A 14,231-nucleotide genomic window follows, 5' to 3' on the forward strand; every position below is an offset into this window, starting at 1 on the left:
AGTGTCGTTTTCCATTAAGTAATGCTCCAAAGATGCTCGCACTTAATCCCGCAGTGTTAGGTCGCGGAATGGAATTTCCTGCATGTACCATGTTGGGCCATGCTCTGGGGGAGTGCTCCTGCATCTAATACCAAAAACACCGGGGAGTGGTCTGACAGAGTTTTCGTGCATACAGTGGCCAATAGAATTCGAGGTTGAAGAGAGGTGGCAATTAAGAAGAAGTTACTCCGTTTAGGTGTTTTATGGACGTTAGAATAGTAGGTTTCCCTCCATGAGTCTAACAAGTTGAGATCCTGAATGCCATGTGGCTGGGTTGGGCGGAGTGGCTAAGTTTTGTAGCGGGATAGAGCAGTTCAGCGTAGAGTCTAGGACTGGATTGAAATCGCCCCAATGATTAACCCACCATTGGTAAAATTTGCAAAGAATGGGAGTAGGGAGCCATAGAACCTTTCATTGTTGTCATTGGGACCACAGATGGGGAAGTGTTTGAGCAAGCAGGCACCCAGTCAGGCTTTCAAACCTACTACCCTGCCCTCCCTATCGACCTGTGTTGAATCTATAGTTATGGGCAAGCCTCGCTTAAATACAAGGGCCACACCTTTAGTCTTGGTGGGGCAAGGTGCATGGAACTGGAGTAATGGCGTATCTTGGTATCAGGTGCCAGGAAATATGCCTCTTGAAGCATGGCTATGTCCAGCTCCTTGGAATGGAGCCATATCAGTAGTGCTTTCCATTTCATTGGCGTGTTAAACCCCTGAATATCCATGAAAACTATATTAAGGTGCAGTGCCATTTAAACTCTATGAAGCATTATATCACTGTCAGTAGAAGCCATGAGAAGCTTGTGCACACCCTGGAACGGTAAAAAGGCAAAAGAACAGCAGCTGTAAAACTAGGTATCTACCAAGGTTAGGGCCCTGTTTCTGAACTGGCTTGGACCACTGGACTATGCAAAACGAAAGAAGGGAGCCAGACAGATTTATTTAGCTACTTATAGTACCAAACAGCACATCAATCCTGAATGGTTCTCTATTTTATTTTAGCTTTTCATATTTTTTTAAAGAAACATTTAAATACTTGAAATATGTCATCAAGCAAACAGTCGTCAGACAGTGAAAATAAACATGCAAAAAATGACAATTGTGCAAAGATATATACAAGTGCTATACACAATCAACAATTAAATACTATACAGTGGCACGAATAACACCAAACAATATCAACTTAAAACATTAGAAACCAGTCCTTTCTATTGGATACAAAAAAGACAGGCGGACCTCTGGTCAAAGAGAACTGCCTGCCTGTCTGGCTGAGCCAAGGATATGGAAAAACCAAATTAAATTCACAGGGTTACAACGCAAGGGATATCGCTATATAAATGTCAATCGTCCTTGCGGCACCCTAATTCTTTCTCCGAGGCTCAGTGTCAACGCGTTTCGAACCTCAACGCTAGTAAGGGTTCTCCTCAGGACACGGACTGGGTGAGGCCAAAACTGTAAATAATGATGAAACAAACTAAGTGTAAGTGTTATTGACAATTGTGAGCTAAACTCAAACTCATAACCAAGCTTTCCAAACAGAGTGCAATGGTACCTGTAAGTGACCGTTGCGTATCACTTGTGATTCAAGATGGTATGTACGGGCCGGGTTAGCGGTCAGAAAGATACTGCAGACTAGTTGGAACACCCTTCAACTGTCGTGGTTCTGGAACCAGACGGAAGGGAAAATCAATACCAAGATTTGACACGTACATTGGTACATTAGCACAAAGTGTGTAGGGCGCCTACCTGTTTGACAGAATAGGAAAAACTTATCAGGGCTGCTGGGAAGCTTCACAGTGCTGGTATTTAATGGAGGGGGCGGATCACCTCTGGCGCTGCTCTGAAATGATTAGAAATGCAATAGGTCAACTTTTATAGACCTATGTGGCCCAGCTGTGGTTACAAAAACAGTTTGCCAAGTTGGTAATTTGCTGGGGGACTCGGGGTTATTCAAACTCACTGTTTAGCGAGCCGCCCTGCGGCATGGTGACGCCTCCGCTTGGATGTATTGTTCAGCACGGTCGGTGCTTCTGAAAGAGATACGGGAGCCTGGTGTCAAATTCCGCATCCGTTCTCGCCCTGACCAAGACGCGCACGGTGTTACAGCCCAACTTACTTAAAATTAAGGCTGCCAAAGAAATGGTCCGTTTCTCAAACACTGGTGGCGTTCTGCATTCGGCATGTAAGCGCCGCTCGATCATGTTGTTTGTTTAAAGGGGCCAGTACCGATCACGTGTGCCCGCTAGATTTCTGGGACATGTAGTGCCTATACGAGTATCCTCAAAAACTGACTGCAGGAAGCCCGGTGTCGCCCCGTAGGAGACATGTTAAAACTGATTAGAACAGATCAGAACCGAACTGATGACGGACATGGATACCGCCCGGGGGGAATTTACATGTTGGAAGTCAGATATATCTCCAGCTTCGCTGTGTTGTGGCTCAGGTCACACCAAGGAGGGGTTTTATCCAAGATGTCTCAAGGGAGTCAAAGATTGCTTGATTCAGATAGATCATTCAGACCCGAGTTAGCAGTGTCAAATTTCAAAATAAGATAGGCTTCCCTCTGTGAGAGGCGTAGGTCGGGATCACCGCCTCCCCCAGCTTTGATGACAGACAATACAGTCCATTTCAATTCATCTGCTCTGTGGTTGTTTTGTGAGAAATGTGCTACTATCAGAGCAGAGAGTATGTTGTTATTGATTCGAGACCTGTGTTGGACTATTCTTTGCCTGACTTCTTGGGTGGTTTTCCCGATGTATACCTTTTGGCACGGGCATGTGATGGCATAGACAACATACTTGGTTTTACAGTTCGTGTGTTCATCGTGTCGCCACGATTTATTGCCAACCATGAATAGCGAGCCTTCAACTGTGAGGTTGCACACCGAGCAGGTGCCATTGATTTTCCCTTCCGACTGGTTCCAGAACCACGACAGTTGAAGGGTGTTCCAACTAGTCTGCAGTATCTTTCTGACCGCTAACCCGGCCCGTACATACCATCTTGAATCACAAGTGATACGCAACGGTCACTTACAGGTACCATTGCACTCTGTTTGGAAAGCTTGGTTATGAGTTTGAGTTTAGCTCACAATTGTCAATAACACTTACACTTAGTTTGTTTCATCATTATTTACAGTTTTGGCCTCACCCAGTCCGTGTCCTGAGGAGAACCCTTACTAGCGTTGACGTTCGAAACGCGTTGACACTGAGCCTCGGAGAAAGAATTAGGGTGCCGCAAGGACGATTGACATTTATATAGCGATATCCCTTGCGTTGTAACCCTGTGAATTTAATTTGGTTTTTCCATATCCTTGGCTCAGCCAGATAGGCAGGCAGTTCTCTTTGACCAGAGGTCCGCCTGTCTTTTTTGTATCCAATAGAAAGGACTGGTTTCTAATGTTTTAAGTTGATATTGTTTGGTGTTATTCGTGCCACTGTATAGTATTTAATTGTTGATTGTGTATAGCACTTGTATATATCTTTGCACAATTGTCATTTTTTGCATGTTTATTTTCACTGTCTGACGACTGTTTGCTTGATGACATATTTCAAGTATTTAAATGTTTCTTGAAAAAAATATGAAAAGCTAAAATAAAATAGAGAACCATTCAGGATTGATGTGCTGTTTGGTACTATAAGTAGCTAAATAAATCTGTCTGGCTCCCTTCTTTCGTTTTGCATAGTCCAGTGGTCCAAGCCAGTTCAGAAACAGGGCCCTAACCTTGGTAGATACCTTGTTGGTAGAGCGGGCGCTTGCTCGCTAGGTTCACACAAATAGTCAGTGTGCATAAATATAGTGCATCTATTGGACTCAGGCCTTCGCAGCCCTGAGTATCGGATATGTCTGAAAGAGACACATTGTCTTTCAGTGAGGACCACATTCAAAATTGCTCTCAGACTCTACACTATTCTCATCTATTAAATTGAGTAACACAGCTAAACAGCGGAATGTATCAGACAAATTGTTGAGACTGCAGAAGAAGCATGTCAGAACCGAACTGCACGGGCATTTCTTACTTGCTAATTTGAAAGCTGGGGTTATACCCTGGGGTTTACAGATCAAAAACGTCCCTGTCATCTTTACTGACGATCCAGTCTATAGAAAAGGGTTCAGCTGCATCAGTACAAAGTGCAGCAGAGACTTAATGGTGCACACCATTGAAACGGCCCAGAGAATCTGCAAAAGGGAGGAGGAGGAAATCGAAGAACAGCTTCAATCTATCAAAGATAACCATACTGAGACAGAAGCCAAATCTCTACTTGAAAAGATTGAAAAGGAACTGGCAACTTTTAAAGACCATACGATCAACTTTAAAACGACCAAGTTTGAAAAAGATCTGAAGAGCTTCAATCTCGAGGTGGTCTACCCGTACCTCAAAGACGAGTTTTATACTCGTCAAGACTCCACCAGGTTTCTGAATTCATACCAAGGAAGATCAAGAAAGAAGTTTACTACATTTTCGGAAACTTCCTCCTCAGAATCCACTGGAGATTCGGATGCTGGTGAAGGCCCTTCCAACAGAAATCCTTCTAAACGACCTTTTTTAGGACAAGGCCAGCAACAGAAGAGAACCAGATTCAAGCCTCAATGGGAGATGACAACACGCAAACAGCACTACAAGTCATAAATAAATCCTCGATCATTAACATCTCAAATAAAGTGCTAACTGACGCGGAGAGACAAGTGCTGGAGTTGGGCCTTTCGTTCGTACCGGGCACATTCATGGACTTCACTAGAGTCAAAGTTGAAATGACCGAATTCTTTAGGAAATTGCGTCTCAGATGGTTCTTCCGGGAATCACCGGATCAAGTTCAAACCGAAGCTTCTGGCTTGAGGAACAAGTCATTATTCTGTCCTTCAAACTACAACACTTCCAAAAATATCATTACTTTTGAACGGGTGGTAATGTCATCATTGAATGCCTTGGAAAAGAAACGCCCCTACGTTCCATCTAATATAACTAAAGAACAAAAAGAGGCAATTACACAGCTAAAGAATCAACAGGACGCCATTATTAGACCTGCAGACAAGGGGGGTGCAGTCGTCCTTTGGTCTAAAGATCTGTATAGAGCTGAAGGAAGGAGCCATGTCGATAATCGCGAATGGTACCGTCCTATATTACAGGACCCTACAAATCAAATATCACAAGAAGTGAAGGTACTGGTCAACGAAGCCAGGGAAAAGGGGATACTTGGTCCAAAGGAGTCAGAATACCTAATTAAGAAATATCCGCGAATACCACATCTGTACTTCCTACCCAAAGTCCATAAGGACGCAACGAGACCACCGGGGCGGCCAATAGTTTCTGGCTGCGACTCGGTCCTGGAGCCCATTTCCCAATTCGTCGATGTCTTTCTCAAGCCCCTAGTAGTACAGGTGCCATTTCATCTTCGTGACACGATGGACTTCATCAACAAAGTGGAACTAGTTGATTTCGATCCGACCAAACAACTAATGGTGACAATGGATGTTGCGTCACTTTATACGCAAATTCCACAGCAAGATGGACTCGACGTACTAGAGATATATCTGGAAAAAAGGCCACGACCACACAGAGTTCCCACTGAGCTCATTCTGGCATTTGCAGGACTTGCTCTGAAGAGAAACTACTTTACATTTGAGGATGATTTCTTCTTACAAGTGAAAGGTTCAGCGATGGGCTGCCCGTTTGCTCCTGAGATGGCCATTCTATACATGGGGCAATACGAGGAGAAGTTTGTTTACAACAACAACCCTTTCAAACCACATATCCAGCAATGGCTGCGATATATTGATGACGTCTGGTGCGTCTGGAATGGATCAATAGAGACATTGGAGGCATTTCACATCTGGCTCAACGACCGCAGTCCGGATATCAAGTTCAGTCTGACTCATAGCTCGAAATCACTACCGTTCCTGGATGTGGAAGTTAAGGCTACCGAGGATGGGCTCGCTTGCTCCCTGTATCAAAAACAGACCGATAAAAACAATGCTCTTCACTTCAAAAGCTACCACCCTAGCAGCCTTAGGAACAACTTGCCCTATGGTCAATTTCTCAGAGTGAGGAGAAATTGCTCAAGAATTCAAGATTATGATATCCACAGCCAAGCTTCGGTTAAAAAACTACAGGAGAGAGGATACCCCAGAAAGCTTCTCAAGCACTCGATGAAGAGGGCAAGATGGACACCTAGGGAGCACCTGCTTGAAAAAAGAGCCAGATTGCCAACCCAACGCATGGTATGTGTATCCACATTTGGACCCCACACACATCCCCTACAAAAGATCATTCGGAATGCATGGCATCTCGTGGAAGAAGTGCTCCCGGATGTAGGTCTACCTTTGTTTGCACTAAAAAAGAATCGCAGCATAGGGCAGTTGATTACCACCACAAGACCACAAAAGAAACGCGACTCTCAAAGTACAATCTTTGGCGCAACTCCAGTGAAGGGACACCAAAAGTGTGGCACCTGCTCGGTGTGCAACCTCACAGTTGAAGGCTCGCTATTCATGGTTGGCAATAAATCGTGGCAACACGATGAACACACGAACTGTAAAACCAAGTATGTTGTCTATGCCATCACATGCCCGTGCCAAAAGGTATACATCGGGAAAACCACCCAAGAAGTCAGGCAAAGAATAGTCCAACACAGGTCTCGAATCAATAACAACATACTCTCTGCTCTGATAGTAGCACATTTCTCACAAAACAACCACAGGGCAGATGAATTGAAATGGACTGTATTGTCTGTCATCAAAGCTGGGGGAGGCGGTGATCCCGACCTACGCCTCTCACAGAGGGAAGCCTATCTTATTTTGAAATTTGACACTGCTAACTCGGGTCTGAATGATCTATCTGAATCAAGCAATCTTTGACTCCCTTGAGACATCTTGGATAAAACCCCTCCTTGGTGTGACCTGAGCCACAACACAGCGAAGCTGGATATATATCTGACTTCCAACATGTAAATTCCCCCCGGGCGGTATCCATGTCCGTCATCAGTTCGGTTCTGATCTGTTCTAATCAGTTTTAACATGTCTCCTACGGGGCGACAGCAGGCTTCCTGCAGTCAGTTTTTGAGGATACTCGTATAGGCACTACATGTCCCAGAAATCTAGCGGGCACACGTGATCGGTACTGGCCCCTTTAAACAAACAACATGATCGAGCGGCGCTTACATGCCGAATGCAGAACGCCACCAGTGTTTGAGAAACGGACCATTTCCTTGGCAGCCTTAATTTTAAGTAAGTTGGGCTGTAACACCGTGCGCTGTGCGCGTCTTGGTCAGGGCAAGAACGGATGCGGAATTTGACACCAGGCTCCCGTATCTCTTTCAGAAGCACCGACCGTGCTGAACAATACATCCAAGCGGAGGCGTCACCATGCCGCAGGGCGGCTCGCTAAACAGTGAGTTTGAATAACCCCGAGTCCCCCAGCAAATTACCAACTTGGCAAACTGTTTTTGTAACCACAGCTGGGCCACATAGGTCTATAAAAGTTGACCTATTGCATTTCTAATCGTTTCAGAGCAGCGCCAGTGGTGATCCGCCCCCTCCATTAAATACCAGTGCTGTGAAGCTTCCCAGCAGCCCTGATAAGTTTTTCCTATTCTGTCAAACAGGTAGGCGCCTTACACACTTTGTGCTAATGTACCAATGTACGTGTCAAATCTTGGTATTGATTTTCCCTTCCGTCTGGTTCCAGAACCACGACAGTTGAAGGGTGTTCCAACTAGTCTGCAGTATCTTTCTGACCGCTAACCCGGCCCGTACATACCATCTTGAATCACAAGTGATACGCAACGGTCACTTACAGGTACCATTGCACTCTGTTTGGAAAGCTTGGTTATGAGTTTGAGTTTAGCTCACAATTGTCAATAACACTTACACTTAGTTTGTTTCATCATTATTTACAGTTTTGGCCTCACCCAGTCCGTGTCCTGAGGAGAACCCTTACTAGCGTTGAGGTTCGAAACGCGTTGACACTGAGCCTCGGAGAAAGAATTAGGGTGCCGCAAGGACGATTGACATTTATATAGCGATATCCCTTGCGTTGTAACCCTGTGAATTTAATTTGGTTTTTCCATATCCTTGGCTCAGCCAGACAGGCAGGCAGTTCTCTTTGACCAGAGGTCCGCCTGTCTTTTTTGTATCCAATAGAAAGGACTGGTTTCTAATGTTTTAAGTTGATATTGTTTGGTGTTATTCGTGCCACTGTATAGTATTTAATTGTTGATTGTGTATAGCACTTGTATATATCTTTGCACAATTGTCATTTTTTGCATGTTTATTTTCACTGTCTGACGACTGTTTGCTTGATGACATATTTCAAGTATTTAAATGTTTCTTTAAAAAAATATGAAAAGCTAAAATAAAATAGAGAACCATTCAGGATTGATGTGCTGTTTGGTACTATAAGTAGCTAAATAAATCTGTCTGGCTCCCTTCTTTTGTTTTGTAAAACTAGGCTAAGCACATAAAAAAATGCTCAATGGAATAAACAAAGCATGGCAGCTAGATGGTGTACATTAGTCGTGTTGATGGCCGCAGCTCGTGAGAGTGCTTGTAGGCCCCCGTCTGCCAAAGCAAGAAAACCAAGGCATACAGCAATGGATCCATACATGTCTGGGAGCGGCTCTTATAGGAAGAGCCAAAGGAGTGCCCCTTCAGTCTCACCAGGGGGCCAGGCAGTTTGTCAAGCCACGGACTACCAGGCTAGAAAGGTACAAAGACAGTACATTTTCAGTGGGTATTCAGTTGTTATCCAGTACAGGCAGGTCCATCTGTTAAGTGCATGGTTTTCTTGATAGGTCTTGCGAGTCATCCTCGAGGGTGGCCATCCCCATCAATTGTTGCTCTCTGGGGGCCAGATATACAAACTTTTCATTTTGCCCGTTTCTAATTGCGTTTTTTGTGACTCGCAATTAGACACTCGCAAAACGAAATGTACCAATGTGTCTCGGACACATTAGTGATTCCCAAATGGGTTGCATGGGACTTGCCTCATCAATATTCATGAGGCAGGTCGCAATTTGCGACCCATTGGGAATGTGAAATAACACAGGGATGGTGGGGATAGCAGACCACCAGGTCTGTGGTTGTTTTTATAAAAAAGCTACTTTTTTTTCAAATGCAGCCCATTTTCCTTGAAGGAAAACTGGATCCTTTTAAAGAAAATTAATTAAAAGTTTTCTGTTCAGTTTTTAAGGGCAGGCAGTGGTCCGTGGGACTACTGCATGGTCTGAAAAAATGTTGGCGCACCCATTCACAAAGGGGAAGGATTCCCAAGGGGAGCCCTTCCCATTTGCCAATGGCTTACCACCAACTTGAAGTTGGTGTGGTGGTAACTGTGAATATTCTGCGACCTCATTCCCGATCGCAACACATTCCTACATACCAGTGTGACTCTTTATAAGGAAGGTATTGTCTTTACAAGCCCCTTCCTTATAGCATTTTGCAAACCTTATTTTGCGAGTTGGTAATAGGTTACCAACTCGCAAAATAGGGTTGGTACTTGCCAAGAGCATTTTACTGGTTGCAAACGGCCCAATGGGTCATAAATAGTGTGATGTACATCTCTTTCCACTTCACCGCAAGACTTTATGAAATGGTGGTACTAACCATTTCTAATGTCAGACAATTTCAATGTATCTGCATGTGATTATGGATTAATTCATGCTGCTATTTTAGGTGGCACTTTTCATGTCACTGATCAGATGTGATCAATCTTAATCAACTTTTGCTTCTTCAATCAGGGTAAATATTACTTTCTGTTGCCTTAACAGATGCTGGTAGTGGACAAGTACTTATTCCCTGAAAGCTTTTGGATTTACTATTTTTTTATTTTTTATTGGCATTTCTTAAACATACAATCAAATAAGCTTGTGCAATCACATTTCGGTCATCAAATGTACAACAATCGGACAGCATGTATCTTATTAATTCAAGAAGCATTATATCTCCCACTCCACCCTTACTAAGCAATCTGCACAATATGTATACATTTCCAGGTCACGGTCTACGCTATCTGTATCTCAGATCTTAATCGACTTGAGGTATCACTACTTATCATGCGTCCCCTGTATGGGGCGTGTTTTGTGTGTCTCCCTGCTTGCCCTCCTCCCTCCTCTGTCTGTGTTCTAGGTATAACGCCCAGTAGTTTTTAGGTCTATTTCTTGGTGGCAGTAATTCGCTATAGTGCTCTGATTGTGTACAACAGTATAACATATCATCTGACCAGCGAGTCAGTGTGGGTGTCGGCCCTTTCCTCCAGTTCAATGCTACACATCGTTTAGCAACTATAAAGGCCATGTCCACCAGTTGGCGTGCAGTCGGCGGAACATCTTTTGAGTACCCCAATAAGGCCAATAGGGGGGACGGCGATAGTGACAAACCAGTGACTCTGTTTACCTCATTATAGACCATACACCAAAAATCCGCTAGTCTCGGACACAACCAAGTAAGGTGTAGAAAGTCCGCCGTTAGAGCATAGCATCTCTCGCAACCTGGGTTGTCCCGTGAGCCGTATCTAAATAAACGTTCAGGGGTGTAATAAACTCTGTTTAAAAATTTGAAATGCAATAACCTATGCCTGCCGTTGAGGGAAACCTTACGTACATTAGCGCAGCAAAACTTCTACACATCTTCAGAAATTTCAATATCCAGATCAGTCTGCCAAGCCAGACGTGGCTTTGAATAGTCCGCCGTTCTCTCGGGAAGGGTGATACGGTATAGATTAGTAATCAATTTAGTTGAAACTTTGGCTTTGACTATATAGTCATATGCTAATACCGTTTGCGGCTCCGCCATGTCTCCACCTAGTAAACCCCTCAGTGCATGGCGAACCCGGGTAAAACTGGAAACGGGGAAGTAGCAGAGCACCAGCTCCCTCTGTAGGCTTAAGGTCTTCCCATGTACAGGCCGTCCCAGCAAGGAATAAATCCCCCATGGTGTTGACATTCAATGCCGATAGAGCCCCTATAACCGCCCTCTCTCTGCGAGGGGCCAGCCATGAACACCACGCCAACTTAGCTCCTGAGGCGTATTGCAGCAAGCAAGCCTGAGTGTCCATGAGGTGATACCATGCGTGTATTACCGTATTCATTGAGTCAAGAATTCCCGTACGCCGATCTCTGGGTCGGGACAGTAGGGCCGGTAGGGGAGCCGGAGAGGCTACAAGCTCCTCAATTTTCATAGGCGGCGCATCAGCAGGACCGTGTATCCATCCATAGGCATGCGCTCCTTGTGCGGCGCGGTAGTATAATTCCAGATCCGGAGCGTTAAGTCCCCCATCCTCATACGATCATACAAGGATATCCCAAGCCACTCTAGGTTGTTTTCCAGCCCATACCAATCGGAGCACTAGTGTGTGAAGCTGTCGGAAGAATGTGCCAGACAGAACCATAGGTATGTTGCTAAACAAAAATAAAAAACGAGGTAGCACAATCATTTTAAGCAGCGATATGCATCCCATCAGCGACAATGGCAGCGCAATCCATTTGTCTACATCATCCTCCAATCTAGAGACAGCGACGCCATAGTTTTCTCTGAGGACCGTTTCTGAATCAGTGTGCAACTTAATGCCTAGGTAGCGTACCGGTTCAGTAGTCCACTGTATGGGATAGTCCGAATCCACCCTGCAAGTTGCAGGGGTGAGAGGGAACATTACGGTCTTCCCCCAATTCACGTGAATCCCCGACAATGAACCAAACAGAACTACATCCCTCAGCACCGTAGATAGATTTTCTTCTGGACGTCTCACGTACAGTAAGGTGTCATCTGCATATGTGGACACTGGAATCTACTATTTTCTCCTGGTTAGGGCAAGGGCTTGCTTGTAAATCTCTTTCAGCAAGGGGTTAATACCAAGTCCAGAGCAACACATTTGATGAGAATCAGTCCATTTGTGACAGCAAAAAAGCATTTTGGTATGTATGAAATGCAAACTGCAATTCCGTAGCACATTCCCAAATCGCAATTTGGGTCTGCGACCAAATACCAATTTCAATTCAGCATTTGGAGACGGTTTGAACTTTGAATTTTATGTATTAATGTTTTGCAACCAAATTCTTACATAAACAAAAAACAAAGAAACTTTTCTTTTTAAACTCAGTCCTGTTTAATTTCAGGGGAAAGGGCTGCATTAAAAAAAAGTGCTTTATTAAAAAGCATTTATAGGTATGGTGGTCTGCTGACTCAGCAGGCCACCATCTTTGTTATGGCATCAATGCATAGTGAGTCTGACTTTGCGACCTACCTCATTATTATTCACAAAGTGGGCCAAATTGCAAACCACTTCAAATCTTTAATTTGCAAACCGAACTATTAGTACACAGGTTAATTCGCAAATTACCACACTGGTCGCAAAAATATTGGTTGTAATTTGTAGCCAGTATTTTACAACCAGTTATACGTACATCGAGTCCCAAGATTATTAACCTCAAGTTCTGGCCTAACCATTGAGCTGCAAACAACTGAAATGACCATTCATGACAGATGATTGATACAGAGCTTCCATTTGGATTTTGACATTGTTGACCAAGTTGCCAGTGAAACATTTTTGGGGCAAACTTTCATTTATCTTTAAAAAAGGCAAAACCTCGCAGTCACACTTCAAGCACTTGAATTAATCAGATGATTCACCTAGGGGCATACCAGACTCACACAGAAAACTGCTGGCATATTTAATTTGGTGGGTAGGGGCACTGTCATCGAATGTCCATCACCATTGATACCATTATGGGGAAAAATATTTCCCTCTCTGACTGCAATAAATGTGTCTGAAGTGTAAAACAGCAAGATAAACTGGCTCAGAGAAAGGCTCTTGCTGTAGCACCAATGTCAAGCAAGTCCACATATCGGTCACCCCTACATCTGAAACACCAGCTTTTCTATGATAGATACTTACATCACACTATTGTAAGTAGATGCCAACATTTTATGCACAGTTCTCAAACACGGATGTATGACATTACAACGCATGCTTTTACCACGCATGCCTTTACATCGCAGTTTTTACAACGCATGCTGTTACAACGCATAGCGTTAAGGGGTGCTGGATAGTGAATAGTTTAATTTACTATTCCAACTCCAGTCCCCGTGGATAGTAGGGAAGGTGTTGGATAGTAAATTAAATCTATTCCCTATCCTAGAGCGCCCCCCAGCGCTATGCGTTGTAATGACATGCGTTGTAATAGTTGCGTCGTAAAGGCTCTGCGTGGTAAAAGTTGTGTTGAAAAGGATGTTCCCCCTCAAACACCGAGGCCTGGAACGTTAATATGTTATGTTATAACATAATTTGAAGCAGGTCATACAATGACGCATACCAATTTATTTACAAAATGCTATATGGATTCCAAAGAACATGTCCGAGAAAAATGTTCCAGCATTTTTGAGAGTTTACCTCTGGCACAGTGTGTATCTTCGGATTTGTTCAGCTAATGTGTTATCCCTAGTTTTCATAACACCCTCCAGCTTTGTCACAATACACATGTGAAATCTCAAACTGATCAAGTGGTTCTATGGGACAAATGGCCAATTTAGCAAGGCCACGCTGTTTCCTTTCATTTAGGAACATCAACTTCCTCCTTATTCAGTAACATATAAATGCAATGAACCAGGGCAATGTTATAGAAACGTTATGGATTGTGATGTTCCTTCTCATCACTTTGTAAAGTTGTGCCTAGTAGAATTCATTGTACTCCTTAGGAAGCATTTTAAAATTTATTTTGGGGTCAGGTGGGTCTGCTTCGGACGCAACATGATATTACTGAGTCGTTACAAGAACCTTTATTGGTGCTGTGTTAACAATAATCCCATTTAGTTTTACAACAACCCCAAGTGCAACATTCCCTTTCTGTTCTGTGGCTTCTGATTGGTCATAGAATTGAGCCAAACCTTCAGGGTGGGTGAAATTGAAAGATCATCAGATGAGAGATTGCTTTTCACCAGTGCTTTTTCCATGCTACCTCATTGGTTATGCTGGTCTAGGACCTCTTTGGGCTCCCCCAGTGTTAAGCTTCTATGGGCAGGCACCCAATGATGGCTGAGCTGGTGAAGGTTATGACTCTTGGAGTGGTGATTATCAGAATGTAATGTAATAATGTTGTCTTAGGCTTACAAAATCTATCACTCAAACGTCCACATACGCTTGGTACTGTACTGCACATGATACATACCATTATAATAATATTACATCAACTACATTGGCCTACC

At 43.8% G+C, this 14,231-nt stretch overlaps 1 protein-coding gene across 1 annotated transcript in view; it reads right to left on the reverse strand.

The window, feature by feature from the left end:
• CFAP126 (cilia and flagella associated protein 126) overlaps window positions 1-14,231 on the reverse strand; it is a 138,280-nt gene that overhangs the window by 108,027 nt on the left and 16,022 nt on the right. The window lies entirely within an intron of this gene.

The sequence above is a fragment of the Lissotriton helveticus genome, chromosome 12 (genome assembly GCF_964261635.1).
Source record: "Lissotriton helveticus chromosome 12, aLisHel1.1, whole genome shotgun sequence".
In the NCBI taxonomy this organism is placed as follows: domain Eukaryota; kingdom Metazoa; phylum Chordata; class Amphibia; order Caudata; family Salamandridae; genus Lissotriton; species Lissotriton helveticus.